Below are 6,455 nucleotides of genomic sequence, written 5' to 3'. Positions count from 1 at the left end.
ACTTTTTAAGCAAAATCAAGACCCTACTTCCCTTCAAGGGGCCTTTTGGAATTGAAAGTAGCTCAGAAAGACCTCCTGACCAACAGTGCTCTTTTTTTTATTTTATTTTCAAATTTTAAGCCAAAATTGGTTAACTTCAAAGAGGCTCTGTGCAAAAATCACAGCATTGTTTTCCTAAGGAGACCTTATTGAATGATTGATATTTTTAGGGTTTTCCAGCCCAATGATCTCTTTGCTAAAAACAGCATGTACTGACTCATCTTGGCATTTGTTTGCAAACAAAACCCACAGTCTGAACTCTGTTTATCAACCCCCAACACTGGAGTTGCTAACAAGTAGTGATCACAGTGGCCCATGCCTAGCAAAAGGTGCTCCCCTGTGACTTTGCTTTTTACATACAGATTATAATCTCTGTCCTTCATTGGAACTTCAAAGCCTACGAGAGACTATACTCCCTTCAATAGCTAATTCCCCTTATTTCCTGAAAATCTGTTTGCGGAGAATATGAGTCTACATTTCCTCTTTCACAGATATAAATATTCACTAGCCCTTATACTATAGAGAAGTTTGAGCTTCCTCTACTTTCCAGGTGACCACAGATAAATGATCCATTTCTAAGAACATTTGTTTTGAAGACTAACAGGTCCAGAATTTAAACCTACCCCTAAACTAACATTTTCAATTGGGAGAATATTTATGTTAAAGAATCTTAAGCTAATTTTGAATCTGTCCTTTCATTAAATGGCTTTCTGTAGTAATTCATTCCCCTTTCTTTTTTTTTAATTTACTTATTTTTATTTGTTTTTGGCTGCATTGGGTTTTCGTTGCTGAGCGCGGGCTTTATCTAGCTGCGGCAAGCGCGGGCTACTCTTCATTGCAGTGCATGGGCTCATTGCAGTGGCTTCTCTTGTTGCAGAGCATGGCCTTTAGGCACGCAGGCTTCAGTCGTTGGGGCGCATGGCTTAGTTGCTCTGTGGCATGTGGGATCTTCCTGGACCGGGACTCGAACCCGTGTCCCCTGCAGCGGCAGCCAGATTCTTAACCACTGCACCGCCAGGGAAGTCCCATTCCCCTTTCTTAGGGAATAAATTCCACTTGAAGGCTAGAGCAGTGGTCAGTACTTCAGGCTTTACAGTCAGGCTTGCAAGGCTGTGGAACCTTAGGTAATCTACTTAACCTCTCCATACCTCTGTTTTCTCATCTGTAAAATGGGTATACGATAGCCATTAACTCATGAAATTGTTGTAAGAATTAAATGAACAAATACATGTATGGTGCACTCTATGCTACTATCGACATTTCAAGTAAAATTTATGCTTATCTTTAATAGCCTATGAGAAAGAGGCATACTTCTGACATTTTTATTCTACTGTATTTTGTTAAACGTAATTTAGTTTCATTTCATAAATTGCAAGTATGCTGTAGCAGTATGAGAACTGGCCTTAGCATTGGAAGACATGGGTTCAAATCCTGACCTGATACTTACTAGCTTGTGGCCTAGACTCATTACTTCACCTCCCTGAGCCCCAGTTTCTTCACATAGATAAAAGGGATGATACTGATGGCTGAATGGACTGAATGCTTGTGTGCTCCCCAAAATTCATATGCTGAAGCCCTAATCCTCAATGTGATGATATTTGGAGGTGGGCCCTTTAGGAAGTAATAAGTTTAGATGAGGTCATGAGGGTGGGAGCCCCTGTGATGGAATTTGGGTCCTTGTAAGAGGAAGAAGAAAGACTAGAGCCCCCCGCCCCCGCTCTTTCTCTCCCCACCAAGTGAGGACACAAGAAGGTAGCTGTCTGCAAACCAGGAAGAGTCCTCCCCAGACACCAGATCTGCCGACACCTTGATCTTGGACTTCCCAGCCTCCAGAACCATGAGAAATAAATGTTGACTGTTTAAGCCACCCAATCTATGGTATTTTGTTATAGCAGTCTGAACTGACTAAAACAGATGCCCTCTTCATAGAATGTCAGAAGGTATGACATAGGCTACAAGTTTCCCTCAAAATTCACTCTTTTCTTCTTACAGACTTAAACAATTAGCCAGGCACATAGCCAGATAGAACAAAGGCCACGTCCAGCTTCACGGACATGCCACCTGTATAGTCTCACAAGCCCCACAAGCAGAAGGACCATTAAACCCTGGCTTAATTCTCTGCTGTTGGCATCTCGGATTCTTAATAATTTTATCATTGAACTTGTGTTTTGTAAGTGAAGTCTAATGGGACCATGGAGCATGCGTGTGAGCTGAGAAAATATGTGCAATGCATGTGTACATCACTTCTTGCCACCTTATCTGTGTTCGTGATTCCCACGAGCACAGATTTCTGATGGACCCATGATGTATGGGAGCTCAGCAGGACTCAAAGCAAGTTCAGAGGTAAGTGTTTGTTATGCCTATGACTGAGTGCCATGGTTTGAATGTTTGTATCCTCCCAAAATTCATATGTTGAAATCCCAACACCCACAAATGATGGTATTAGGAGGTGGGGCCTTTGGGAGATACTTAGGTCATGAGAGTGGAGCACTCATGAATGGGATTAGTGATTTTATAAAGGAGGCCCCACAGAGCACCCTCACCCCTTCTACCATGTGAGGACACAGGGAGAGGGTCCTCATTAGGTGACCATGCTGGTGTCTTGATCTTGGACTTCCCAGAACTGTGAGAAATAAATTTCTGTTGTTTATAAGCTTCCGGTCTGTGGTATTTTATTATAGCAGCCTGAACAGACTAAAACTAGGTACACAGGTACACGGACAGTCCCCAGAGGCCACACTTACCATTCAAACAACAACTTTCTTCAAATAGAGAAAGAAGACAATGAAATTCTAAGAGACATGAATGACCAAGGAACATTATCTTTGTATTAATTCCCTGTATTCACCAACCACTTTACACTGAAAATGATGACATAGAAGGAAAGGGAAAAAAAAAAAAGAAGGAAAGGGAAAGATAGGGCAACTTATGGGTCGTATTCATTTCAATCCTTCCTTACTCATCAGTAAGCTGAAGGTAGAGCATGTTGGCAGAATGTGTGCATATCAAGAAGTAAAATTAAAAATGAGTTACTTCTGTGCAATGTTTCCACCGTTCTAATAAGAAATACTAATATGTGTACATGCTACCAAATAGAAATTGTGGAATTTTAGTGTTTCCATGTAAAAGTGAACTGTTCTTTTATTTGCATTTAAAACAGACATTGCACAACAGAAATAAGAATGGTAAAATTCAGGCTTTTAATTTAAAATTTTAATTTTTCTTTACTTAGAACAGCATTAAACAGCAAAAAAAAAAAAAAAAAAATCCACCATGACAACTCAAGAGAGAGACCACAAAAAAAAGGAAAAAGCTTTATGTTATAAGTATTTTTAACCACACTTTTCCCCTGCTTTTTGTAAAAGGAGCTACATATTTCCATTTTATCCTGGGCACTGCAGCTTATGTAGCCAATCTTGATAAAGACCATACTTCCCAGCCTCTCTTGCAGCTACATGTGGCCATGTGACTTACTGCAAGCAGATTCCTGCAGCAGCTTCAGGGAACTATCTTAGGAGATGGTGGGCATGAGCCTTTGGCCCTTTTCTTTGATCCTTTCTCCAGCTGCAATGTAGATGCTACCATCTTGCACCATGAGTTCAAGAGTCACCTCCTGGGGCTAGCAAAGCGGTGAGTTGGAAGGAGCCAGGTCCCTGAGGACTTTGTGAAGAAGAACCATCTAATAGGCCAAGACTGTGAATTGCTCAACTTTTACCGTGCGTAGAATGGATTTCATGAAATGACTTGGTAATAGTGTGTGCCTGTATTAGTCACTCGGTGAATGCCTAGATTTTTATTTTTATTGTTTGTTTTTTAGTCAGCTAAAAAAAGAAATATTATTCTTCATGTTTTTCTTGGGAACAGTTCAGCACCCTTGGATCATCTACAATCCCCAGCATGGGGTCACTGCTTCAAGTTTCCACTTTGCTCACTATACCTGGCCGAGCCTTCTACGACAAGTCAGTGGCAGCTGACTTCACTGTTCCTGTTGCACCTATCGTAATAAAAGCTGAGCCCTGGCACCTGGAGAGGAAGTTCTTATATCATTCAAACAAGAAAAGATTGACACCTTCAACTAAATTCCACCCCTAAAAAACAGCATGCTCCTCTGTGGAAGGTCTCAGCAGGACACGGCGCAGAAACCTGGAGAAGGCCTTCTCTGCCCATTCCTCAGTCTTCTGTGCGTAATTAAATCAACAGAGTTTGGGGATTGGCTGACTTTCAACACCCATAAAAAAGGTGCAAAGTTGGGAGAAGATCTAGTCAATATGCCTTTATATATCAAATATTCTGTAAACTCTTATCTGTGCACTAAAGTGCTTCTGCTGGTATTTTATTTTCTCCTCTCAGTCAGGGTGTAAATTTCCAAAGTAGATCAAAGATGGCAATGATAAGAGCCAATGGCATCATGACGTTCCTGACTACACCACTAGGCTGTGAGTTAACTGAGGGCTGGGATTGACTTTGAGATTCTTTTTCATATCTGGTGGCTAATGCATGGCTGGCACATAACAAGTACTCATCAAATGTTTGCTTAATTAATTAACAAATGAATCAATTAATGAATAAATAAATACTTTCAACAGATGCTCTTAAAATCCATTTTAGGATGACTAAAGTTCTAAGAGCTTGTGACTTGTCTTTTTCTAGTGTTCAAATTTTCTTTAATGAGTGTATACGACTCCAGGTATGAGTCTAGACCAAAAGCATCAGCATCCCCTGAGAGCTGGTTAGAGATGCAGAGTCCCAGGCCCCACCCCAGACCTGCTGAATCAGAAGCTGCATTTTAACCAGACCCCTAGGTGATAGGTATGAACACCACAGTTTGAAAAGCAAAGTTGAACGTAACTTGACATAACGTTTTAATTAAAGAAAGCCCCAGACTGTGACAACTAGGTGCCCTTTGCCATTTGGAAGGTAATTTTGCTATAAAGCAGAAGCAATTCTTACCTTCTACAATCCTCTAGAAATGGCTTACGGTTTCCATGTTTTTCATTTCAACAATGTGGCATGGAGCAGTGACAAGTCCCTCCATCTCCACACCCTCCCCCAGCCCCAGGGCCACAAAGCCTGAGCTCTGAGATTCTGCGTGAGGTAAAGAAATATAGATTCCTCAAGAGCTGCTATTCAAGCCATAAGCAGCATGTGCCAATGTTCCACCCACAATTCTCGTTTAGTCTCCTTTAAGCTGCACATCTGGCTGTCACACACTCTTTTGTGGGGACATCTCAATGGCAGCACTGATGCTGCCTTTGCCCAAAGCCAGCCCTACAGTGGCCTCCCTGTCCTCCCAGCATGTGATGTCATGAGCATGAATGTCCTGCCAAACATTTAAGATGTTGCAGTTCACATTGTGTACATTGTATAGAGAAACACTGAAACGCAGATTTGAAATTAAACAAAAACAAAACTACAGGGCAAGATACAACCAAACCTTGTTCTATTGTTATCCCTAACCACCAGTTCAGCACAAATATGTAACTTGTATTCTTAAAGTAGACAATCTTCTCTCTCTCTCTCTCTCTCTCTCTTTTCTTTTTTTTTCTGTCATTGTAACTAGCATCTGTAGATTCAGAGATTTCCTTGAAACATTCTTTCTCTAATGTGGTTTCTATCAAATTCTTGGAAAGCTTGAGCAGAACTGGTTCATTTCAAACCAAAGGTCCCCTGCATGTGGTCCCTTCAGAACAGGCCAAAGAGTTGGAGGGAAGCTGCGTATAACTGTTAGAGTAATCTTGCCTCCGAGGACCATCTAAGAGGGATGAAGGATGGGATTAGCTGCACTACAAAAAGGCATGAGGAACAGGTCCTTCCCTTCACTGTTTAACAAAGTGTGGCATGGGAACCACCTCTTCAGAATCACTGGGGATGTACAATAAAAATGCAGCTTCTTGGGAAACAACCCATATCTATTGAGTCAGTGTCCAAGGTGAGTGCAATTTACCTGACCTCCTGTAGTGATCCTTATCTTGGAGAACAAGGGCTTTAGAGCTAGACTTGAATCCAATTTTAGTGCTCTACAGGGGCGATCTGACCTTGACAAATAACCTAAACTCTCTACATGTTCTTTTCCTCATCTATACAACAGGGAAGGATTGAGTGTGTGAAGTTCCTGGCACAAACAGGTCTCAGGAGCAGGACTTCCCTTTTCCCTGTTATTCAGGTAGAGCTCTTTGGGTCTGCCTTTTTACCTGTGAACAGGGGTCACTGTCTTCCCCTGAGTGACAATTACTATATGTGCCAGGTTTTAACAGAGCTCTAATGAAGGCAGCGAAAATCATCAAGACTGAATCCCCTTTTGTTGTTAAGGGAGAACTGCTGTTCTCTAGCTGTGCTGTCCAATCCAATAGCCATTAGCCATAATTAGCACTTGCAGTATGGCCGGGACAAATGGAGAGGTGCTGTAAGTATAAAAG

Source organism: Lagenorhynchus albirostris, chromosome 5 (genome assembly GCF_949774975.1).
Source record: "Lagenorhynchus albirostris chromosome 5, mLagAlb1.1, whole genome shotgun sequence".
Classification (NCBI taxonomy): Eukaryota; Metazoa; Chordata; class Mammalia; order Artiodactyla; family Delphinidae; genus Lagenorhynchus; species Lagenorhynchus albirostris.
Note: the sequence above shows the minus strand (reverse complement) of the source record.